An 11,125-nucleotide genomic window follows, 5' to 3' on the forward strand; every position below is an offset into this window, starting at 1 on the left:
TCTTGAGTTCTTTATATATTTTTGATATTAGTCCCCTGTCTGATTTAAGATAGGTAAAAGATCCTTTCCCAATCTGTTGGTGGTCTTTTTGTCTTATTGACAGTGTCTTTTCCTTGCAGAAGCTTTGCAGTTTCATGAGGTCCCATTTGTCAATTCTCGATCTTACAGCACAAGCCATTGCTGTTCTATTCAGGAATTTTTCCCATGTGCCCATATCTTCAAGGCTTTTCCCCACTTTCTCCTCTATAAGTTTCAGTGTCTCTGGTTTTATGTGAAGTTCCTTGATCCACTTAGATTTGACCTTAGGACAAGGAGATAGGAAGGGATCAATTTGCATTCTTCTACAGGATAACAACCAGTTGAGCCAGCACCATTTGTTGAAAATGCTGTCTTTCTTCCACTGGATGCTTTTAGCTCCCTTGTCGAAGATCAAGTGACCATAGGTGTGTGGTTCATTTCTGGGTCTTCAATTCTATTCCATTGGTCTACTTGTCTGTCACTATACCAGTACCATGCAGTTTTTATCACAATTGCTCTGTAGTAAAGCTTTTGGTAAGGCATGATTATTCCACCAGAGGTTCTTTTATCCTTGAGAAGAGTTTTTGCTATCCTAGGTTTTTTGTTATTCCAGATGAATTTGCAGATTGCTCTTTCTAATTCGTTGAAGAATTGAGTTGGAATTTTGATGGGGATTGCATTGAAACTGCAGATTGCTTTTGGCAAGATTTTTACAATGTTGATCCTGCCAATCCATGAGCATGGGAGATCTTTCCATCTTCTGAGATCTTCTATAATTTCTTTCTTCCGAGACTTGAAGTTTTATAATACAGATCTTTCACGTCGTTATTTAGAGTCAAGCCAAGATCTTTTATATTATTTGTGACTATTGAGAAGGGTGTTGTTTCCCTAATTTCTTTCTCAGCCAGTTTATTCGTTGTGTAGAGAAAGGCCATTGACTTGTTTGAGTTAATTTTCTATCTAGCTACTACACTGAAACTGTTTATCAGGTTTAGGAGTTCTCTGGTGGAATTTTTAGGGTCACTTATATATACTATCATATCATCTGCAAAAAGTGATATTTTGACTTCATCTTTTCTCATTTGAATCCCCTTGATCTCCTTTTGTTGTCAAATTGCTCTGGATAGGACTTCAAGTACAATGTTGAATAGGTATGGAGCGAGTGGACAGCCTTGTCTAGTCCCTGATTTAAGTTGATTGCTTCAAGCTTCTCACCATTTTTTTTAAGTTGGCTACTGGTTTGCTGTAGATTGCTTTTTATCATGTTTAGGTATGGGCCTTGGATTCCTGATCTTTCCAAGACTTTTATCATGAATGGGTGTTCGATATTGTCCAATGCTTTTTCTGCATCTAACGAGATTATCATGTGTTTTTTGTCTTTGAGTTTGTTTATATAATGGATTACGTTGATGGATTTCCATATATTAAACGATCCCTGCATCCCTGGAATAAAACCTACTTGGTCAGGATGGATGATTGCTTTAATGTGTTCTTGGATTCAGTTAGTGAGAATTTTATTGAGTATTTTTGCATCTATATTTATAAGGGAAATTGTTCTGAAGTTATCTGTACTTGTTGGATCTTTCTGTGGTTTAGGTATCAGAGTAACTTTGGCTTCATAGAATGAGTTGGGTAGAGTTCCCTCTACTTCTATTTTGTGGAATAATTTGTGCCGAACAGGAATTATATCTTCTTTCAAGGTCTGGTAAAACTCTGCACTAAACCCATCTGGTCCTGGGCTTTTTTTTTTTTTTTTTTTTTTTTGGCTGGGAGACTATTAATGACGGCTTCTATTTCTTTAGGGGACATGGGACTGTTTAGATTGCTAACTTGATCCTGGTTTAACTTTGGTGCCTGGTATCTGTCTAGAAATTTGTCCATTTCGTCCTGGTTTTCTAGTTTTGTTGAGTATAGCCTTTTGTAGAATGATCTGATGTTGTTTTGGATTTCTTCAGGATCTGTTGTTACGTCTCCCTTTTCATTTCTGATTTTGTTAATTAGGATGTTGTCCCTGTGACCTCTAGTGAATCTACCTAAGGGTTTATCTATCTTGTTGATTTTCTCAAAGAACCAACTCCTCCTTTAGTTAATTCTTTGAATAGTTCTTCTTGTTTCCACTTGGTTGTTTTCACCCCTGCGTTTGATTATTTCCTGTCCTCTACTCCTCTTGGGTGAATTTTCTTCCTTTTTTCTAGAGCGTTTAGATGTGTTGTCAAGCTGCTAGTGTGTGCTCTCTCAAGTTTCTTTTTGGAGGCACTCAGAGCTATGAGTTTCCCTCTTAGAAATGCTTTCATTGTTTCCCATAAGTTTGGGTATGTTGTGGCTTCATTTTCATTAAGCTCTAAAAAGTCTTTAATTTCTTTCTTTATTCCTTCCTTGACCAAGGTATCATTGAGAAGGGTGTTGTTCAGTTTTCACGTGAATGTTGGCTTTCCATTATTTATGTTGTTATTGAAGATCAGCCTTAGTCCATGGTGGTCTGATAGGATGCATGGGACGATTTCAATATTTTTGTATATGTTGAGGTCTGTTTTGTGACAAATTATATGGTCAACTTTGGAGAAGGTCCCATGAGGTGCTGAGAAGAAGGTATATCCTTTTGTTTTAGGATAAAATGCTCTGTATATATCTGTTAAGTCCATTTGTTTCATAACTTCTGTTAGTTTCAATGTGTCCCTGTTTAGTTTCTGTTTCCACAATCTGTCCATTGATGAAAGTGGTGTGTTGAAGTCTCCCACTATTATTGTGTGAGGTGCAATGTGTGCTTTGAGCTTTATTACTAAAGTTTCTTTAATGAATGTGGCTGCACTTGCATTTGGAGCATAGATATTCAGAATTGAGAGTTCCTCTTGGAGGATTTTTCCTTTGTTGAGTATGAAGTGTTCCTCCTTGTCTTTTTTGATAACTTCGGGTTGCAAGTCGATTTTATTTAGATATTAGAATGGCTACTTCAGCTTGTTTCTTCAAATCATTTGCTAGGAAAATTGTTTTCCAGCCTTTCACTCTGATGTAGTGTCTGTCTTTTTCCCTGAGATGGGTTTCCTGTAAGCAGCAGAATGTTGGGTCCTGTTTGTGTAGCCAGTCTGTTAGTCTATGTCTTTTTCTTGGGGAATTGAGTCCATTGATATTAAGAGATATTAAGGAAAAGTAATTGTTTCTTCCTATTATTTTTGTTTTTAGAGTTGGCATTCTGTTCTTTTGGCGGTTTTCTTTTTGGTTTTTTGAGGGATTACTTTCTTGCTTTTTCTAGAGTGTGATTTCCGTTCTTGTATTGATTTTTTCTGTTATTATCCTTTGAAGGGCTTGATTCGTGGAGAGATAATATTTGAATTTGGTTTTGTCATGGAATTCTTTGGTTTCTCCATCTATGGTAATTGAGAGTTTGGCCAGGTATAGTAGCCTGGGCTGGCATTTGTGTTCTTTTAGTGTCTTTATAACATCTGTCCAGGCTCTTTTGGCTTTCATAGTCTCTGGTGAAAAGTCTGGTGTAATTCTGATAGGCCTGCCTTAATATGTTACTTGACCTTTCTCCCTTACTGCTTTTAATATTCTATTTTTATTTAGTGCATTTGTTGTTCTGATTATTATGTGTCGGGAGGAATTTCTTTTCTGGTCCAGTCTATTTGGAGTTCTGTAGGCTTCTTGTATGTTCATGGGCGTGTCTTTCTTTAGGTTTGGGAAGTTTTCTTCTATAATTTTGTTGATGATATTTGCTGCCCCTTTAAGTTGAAAATCTTCATTCTCATAAACTCCTATTATCTGTAGGTTTGGTCTTCTCATTGTGTCCGGGATTTCCTGGATGTTTTGAGTAAGGATCCTTTTGCGTTTTGTATTTTCTTTGATTGTAGTGCTGATGTTCTCTATGGAATGTTCTGCACCTGAGATCCTCTCTTCCATCTCTTGTATTCTGTTGCTGATGCTTGCATCTATGGTTCCAGATTTCTTTCCTAGGGTTTCTATCTCCAGCGTTGCCTCACTTTGGGTTTTCTTTATTGTGTCTACTTCCTTTTTTAGGTCTAGTATGGTTTTGTTCATTTCCATCACCTGTTTGGATGTGTTTTCCTGTTTTTCTTTAAGGACTTCTACCTGATTGGTTGTGTTTTCCTGTTTTTCTTTAAGGACTTGTAACTTTTTAGCACTGTTCTCCTGTATTTCTTTAAGTGAGTTATTAAAATCCTTCTTGATGTCCTTTATCATCATCATGAGATATGCTTTTAAATACGGGTCTAGCTTTTCAGTTGTGTTGGGGTGCCCAGGACTAGATGGGGTGGGAGTGCTGCATTCTGATGATGGTGAGTGGTCTTGATTTCTGTTAGTAGGATTCTTACATTTGCCTTTTGCCATCTGTTTATCTCTGGAGCTGTGCAGAATACATTTGGCGGGGTCTCAGAACCAAGACGCCTGGTGCCTGATGCTCAGGCAAAGCACTCTCATGCTGGGAGGACTGCTTTCCTCTGGCCAGAAAAAGTGGCCTGCTATCTGGGGCCAGAAAAGGGGACTGCCTTAGAAGCTCTGTGGCTCCCGCCTGTCCCAGAAGCTTTTAGCTTCTGTATTCCATACTCTCACCTGTGCAGAATACTCTCAGCTGGGTCCTGGAACCAAGATGTCTGCGGCTGATGCTCAGGCAATGTGCTCCCAAGCCGAGCAGATTCCGGTAGATTTTTTTATAGATATTTTCTCCATTTACATTTTCAGTGCTATCCTGAAAGCCCCCTATACTCTACCCCTCCCCCTGTTCCCCATCCCACCACTCCTGCTTTCTGGCCCTGGCATTTTCCGTACTGGGGCATATAATCTTCGCAGGACCAAAGGCTTTTCCCATTGAGGTCCTACTAGGCCATCATCTGCTGTGATTGCTGGGAGGGTGTCTATGAGGTAGCCTAGAACTTCACTACTACAAAGGCAGGAATATTTAAACTAGTTCTGGGCATGGGATTTCAAACCGGTCTAGACACTGAATGAGGTTCTGTGTAGTCTGACTATGAAGTACTAGTGGAGTCACACAGAAGGGATCAAAGTGTACCCATTAGAGAGTGTGGTAAGTCTAGGTGTTGAGGGGTATGGTGGAGTAAACACATAAGGGGGCTCTGGGTGCATCCTACTTGAAGCCTAGAGCTTTGCTGCAACACAAATGGAGTAAATCAGACTAGGTCAAGGCACAGGATGTTGAATACAGGCTAGACAATGAAAGAAGATGGGAGGGTCTGTGTAACAAGTCAGTTGATGGGAGCCACATAATATGGATCCATTGATGGGAGGCCACACAATATGAATCAGGCTAGACCCTAAAGGAGGAGGTGTGAAATCTGGTTACCCAGTGGCATGGGGGAAGCAGCACAGTCAGGACTGTTGGTTTATTTCAAGTAGGGTAAGTCCTGGTTAAAGACTAGAGTTTGTCTATATTGAAGACTGAATTAGTCAGAGCAAAATATGTGGAACCCTTAGAAGTGTCAGGGTCCAGCCTTGATACAGGATCAGAGTTCTCAACTGGAATCAGGCATATCTGGAAGGCACATAATAAACACACCAGACAACTTTTTCGGGTACAAGCTGACAGGCAAATTTCAGGGCTTGATGTTGTGCTTTCTATTTGTCTCTCTGTCTCTGTCTCTGTCTCTGTCTCTGTCTCTCTCTTTCTCTGTGTATGTGTGTGTGTGTGTGTGTGCTCGATCACCTCTTGAGGCTACATATACTCTGCACTCTCCTGTGCACTCTGATTCTCTGTGAGGTTTTCTTTTCTTGAACTCCCATACTCCTACACACCTATGTGTTCTCTCCTTTCACTCACAAACACACCTAACACATACCCCATGCACTCTCCTTTCACTCACACACACTCTCTCACACTGTCCCCTCATGATCTCTCTCTCTTGCCTTTAACTTGCAGCAGTCTTTTATTGTTACTCCCAAAGCAGGTAGAAAAAAAGACATTGTATAATCATAGCCAAATCAAATTCAAAAGAATAGCCACATCCTACAAAGATTCAAGAATTACATTTGTTCCCCAAAGTTTCAAGCTTCCCTATTCCCAGGACTGTAGCCAAAATAATAATTGCAAACTTGTCATTATTTAAAATTTAACTTTAGATTTATTATACTTCAATAACTCAGAGCTCTGAGGTTAGCTACATGCATTTTCCTGTGAAGCTCTAATGATAAATGACATGGGCAATACTGCCAGGCAGTAGCCAGAGAGTCAAGTTACCCTTTAACTCAACAGTTCTGTTAGCTTTCTGCTTCTATATATTGCACACAATGATTCTCCTAAGAGTCCCAGTGTTTTGACTTAATTTTACTGATGTATGATTTTATGTATTCTATACTTTTTTATCCATACATATCCCATGGAGACCAGGAACCATTCTCAAATGTTGTATAAAACACACTTAATCTTTAATCCCAGCACTTGGGAGGCAGAGACAGGCAGATTTCTGAGTTTGAGGCCAGTCTAGTCTACAGAGTACGTTCCAGGACAGGCAGAGTTACACAGAGAAACCCTTCCTCAAAAACAACAACAACAAGAATAACAAGAAGAAGAAGAAGAAGAAGAAGAAGAAGAAGAAGAAGAAGAAGAAGAAGAAGAAGAAGAAGAAGAAGAAGAAAAAGAAGAAGAAGAAGAAGAAGAACAACAACAACAACAACAACAAACTTATTTCATAACTTCAAAAGCTTTTTCCATTCTCAGTGTCCCATATTGATTCTGCTTCATTTTCTAATAATTTCTTCATGCATTCTTTGCAAGTCAAATATTATTCTGAAACTACCATTGTGCAATTATTACATCATATCCAAGAGTAGAGCATACAGCATGCACCTGGACCATTAAGGCTGTGCTGTGCTCCTATGCCTCAATTTTAGATTGTTTAAGAATCATTATGCTAAGGAACATCTAGTTTCACAGAATTCACCAGAGCAGAGGGGGAAAGAAATGGGAAAGTCAGATATAATAGAATAATTATGTACACCAAGACCAAGTGAAAAGCAGTCACACACACATGAATCTATACAGCTGTTGTCCAGGTTAGGAGAAATGTAAATAACTGTTTTACAAATAGCTGCCCACAGGCTACTGAGATGTCTCCATATAGGCCTACTGTGGGCAGTCCCCTGGTTTCTGTCCCCAGAAAGGAAGCCTAGAGATCAGCTGCTGTGCAGGAATGGCTGGCCATATTATACCATGACAATGATTGTGCGACCCATGCTAAATATGATGGGTCTTGAAAAACACTATTGACAGGGATTCCAGGCATACTAGACCCTGGAGGAGGAAATGGGAAACCTAGGTACTTGAAGGGATGGTGAGGGATGGAGAGAAGCAACCTATGAGTAGTTGCAATTAGGAATGATTCTTCTTGAAGCAAAGAGCTTATTTGAAAGAGCTGGTAGAATTAGCCACAAGTGCAGGCATAGGATATGGGTCCCTTGATAGGCCTTGGAGGAGAATGTGGGGGAGTCTGTGTTCTAAGTAGGTTGATGGTCAAACAAAAGGGATTATGCTATATACTTGAGCATGCTGTGGAAAGTCTAGATACTAAATAGCATGGTGGAGGCAGCAAGGAACGTGCCTATGGGTGGAGACAGATAGGGTGGATCATTGACAAAGCCCAGAACTAAGTAGCACTGCAGTCTTGGCTACTCATATTAGGATAATACAGAGAGTTTGCTATGCTGTTAATGACTAGTGGCAGCTGCTATGCAGGGAGGGTATGAGGGCCAATTTAATGCTGCCACCTGGACCCTGTTACCTTGGAGTCAAATTGCACCCATTACATTTACTTCATCTAGATGAGCAGCAGCATCTCCAACCCTAATATCTGGCACAAGGAATAGGGCAAGAACAAAACCCTTCAAATGTGCTTGTGCCCCTTTCACAAGTTTGCATTTTAAAGGATTCGTGAAGGGCATATATTCTGGGCCTTCCCATTGTGGAGGTCTGGTTTTACACAACATATCCACTCTAGCATTGCAATTTCCCTGAACCTTAAAACCCCTTCATCAACAACAAGCCAAGGGATATCAGGCTTATCCACCTCCTTTTCAGTAGGTTATCTTTTGATAAACACTTCAGCCAACCATTCAATTAAACTTCTGACAATTTTTTTTTAATTATACAAGCTTTCATATTAAACCTAGAATCTCCACTCAGAGGGCCCATGTCAATAAACTCAGCCTTATCTAGTTTTATGTTCCTTCCACCATTATCCCACACCCTTAAAATCCATTCCCACACATATTCCCCAGACTTATGCTTGAATTAATTAGCAAACTCATTAAGGTCCTTAGTAGTGTTGTGCATTTCTTCATGTATTACACTTTCTATCTTCCTTCTCGGGGCCTGTTTTGCCTTGAGTGTAGTTATAGGTCTAGAAGAAACTATTGGTGGGCCTTGAAGAACATCAGTATTGTCTTGCCCAACATTTTCTTCAGGGAAAGTCACTGCTGATTTATCAGACTCCGAGAGATTAATTTCCTCATGTGAAAAAGTCATTATTTTCAAGGAGTGGAGCTGAAGGTACTACTTTGTCAGGTGGGCTAAACCCTTGAGAATCTGATGATTCAAAGTTCTCAGCTTCAACAGGCCCTCCAATACATCCACATTCCAAGTTATAGGATCCCTTTCTTTGCCAATTAATGCCATTACTTTAACTGCTGACCTCCTCTCAGGCTGAGACTTGAATGTTTGCTGTAATTCAGCCTACCTTATAGAGAGGGCTTCAGTTTGGTTTTCTGGAACTCAAGCCCTATTGCTGCTGGAGGGAAGATTCTCTACAAGGGCACATTTAGAACCCTTTAAATTATTTATTTGCATCTGGAGCCTTTAAATTTTATCATATAGTTCATTCTTTACCTTCATCAATTTTTCCAGAGATACTAAGAGCAACAAGACAGTAAAATCATTTTTTAATCCCCCCCCAACTTGGTCACCTAATTCATCTCCAGTTACAATCGATACATCAGGATATTCAAAGGCACTTTCTGCCCAGTCCTTTCTGCTGCGGCAGACAGTAAGCTAGTCTGCTCCAGTGAATAAACCATATCCTGACCAATCCTTGAGGATCCTCTGTACTCAGAGCAGTTGAGGATCAGCTGCACTCAGAGCAGTTGAACAGCTTTACTGCTCCAATGAAAACCCAACAGTATGAAGGACTCCCAGAAGATCTACTATAGCTAGCACTGCAGATTAAAAGGTTCTCTGCCTCTGTGAAGTGCCCCCAGTTGGAAGGCCCCACAGGTGGTATACAGCCATGGCTTCAGACCTACCAGGAGAACTGAAGTAACACAGGGATAAAAGAGGCAGACTCCAGACAGTCTCTCATACCAACAAACACCAGGTATATCGAGATGGTGAAAGGCAAGGACAAGACTATAAGCAACAGAAGCTATATTGGGCATCAACAGAACCCAGTTCTCCCACTACAGCAAGCCATGTATACAACAACACACCTGAGAATTAGGAATATTTCCTCAAATCCTATCTCATGAAGATAATAGGTGCCTTTAAGGAGGATATCAATAACTCACTAAAAAAAGTACAGGAAAACACGGGTAAACAGGTGAAGGAATTGAATAAAGTGATCCAAGACCTAAAAGTGGAAATTGAAACAATAAAGAAAACACAAATGGGGGCAAACTTGGAAATGGAAAACCTAGGAAAGAAGTCAGGAATTACAGATGTAAGCATCACCAACAGAGTACAAGAGATCAAAGAGTGAATCTCAGGCATAGAAATACTGCAGAAGAGATTGACACAACTGTCAAAGAAAATTCAAAACATAAAGAACTCCTAAACCAAAGCATTCAGGAAATTCAAGACACAGTGAAAAGACTAAATCTAAGAATATTTGGAATTGAGGAGAATGAAGATTCCCAGTTCAAAGGACCTGAAAATGTCTTCAACAAAATCATAGAAGAAAAGTTTCCCCAACCTAAAGAAAGAGATGGCCATAAAGGTACAAGAAGCCTATAGAACTTATTCTTCTGCCCAAGTAAATGGGACCAGAAAAGAAAATCCTTCCCCCGCAAGATTTGAGGTGTCCACCCAGGAGGGCTCTGCCTGAGCAGGTGAGGGAGGCATCTTGTGTCCCATATCCCTCAGATTCTAGTCTGCGCAGGTAAGAGTGGGGACTACAGAAGAGACACAGCTTCTGGGACAGACCCTGTTTCCGGCTCCAGACATCTGGGCACCCACCCAGCCAGAGGAGAGGTGTCCACACAGGTAGGCTCTAAAGGCACAGATGGAGGAGACATCTTGGATCCCAGATCCCTCAGAGACTAGTCTGCACAGGAGAGAGTGCTGACTACTTAAGCGACACAGCTTCTGGGACAGGCAGAAGCTACACAGCTTCTGGGATAGGCCCTTTTTTGTGCCTTCATCTTCAGCCAGGAGGCATGTCCGAACCCAAGATATTTGTGCACTTTTCCTTCAAGAGGAGAGCTGGACTGCAGAGACTGACCACTGAGACTCAGGAGTTTTCATGGTCTGCTGAAAGAGGCTAACAGAATCACAGGTGAATGTGTTTCTGTACAGTGTGCAGTGAGCATGGTTATGTGTGTTACTGTACCCTGAAGGATTAAGCAGGAATGTGAGTGTGTCTTTCTGTAGAGTGCTGGATAGCAGTGGGCATATGAATTCATGTTTTTGTAGTGTGCATCAATGGCAGTAATCATGAGTATGTGTGTCACTGTAGAGTTCACTATGCAGTGGGCATGTTTATGTGGGTTTAGGTACATTGCAGTATGCTGTGAGAATGTGAATGTGTGTTTCTGTTAAGTAGAGAATGGCAGTGGGCATGTTAATATGCGTTTCTAGAGTGCAGGAGAGATGTGGGCATGTGAATGTTTGTTTCTTTCCTCTGCAAGATAGCAGTGGACATGACAAAGAGTTTTTCTAGAGTGCAAGATAGAAGTGGGTATTGGAATGTGTGTTTCTTTAGAGTGCAGGATAGCATTGGGCATGGGAATGTGTGTTTTTGTAGAGTGAAGAATAGTAGTGGACATGTGAATATTCATCTTTGTAGAGTAATGTGATGGTAGGAGGCATGTGAGTGTTGTTTCTTTAAAGTATAGGTTGTTGGCCTGTGAAATTGTGAATCTGTGGAGGGAAGTA

Source organism: Mus caroli, unplaced genomic scaffold, assembly GCF_978045245.1.
Source record: "Mus caroli unplaced genomic scaffold, Mus_caroli_1 scaffold_5, whole genome shotgun sequence".
Taxonomy (NCBI): Eukaryota; Metazoa; Chordata; class Mammalia; order Rodentia; family Muridae; genus Mus; species Mus caroli.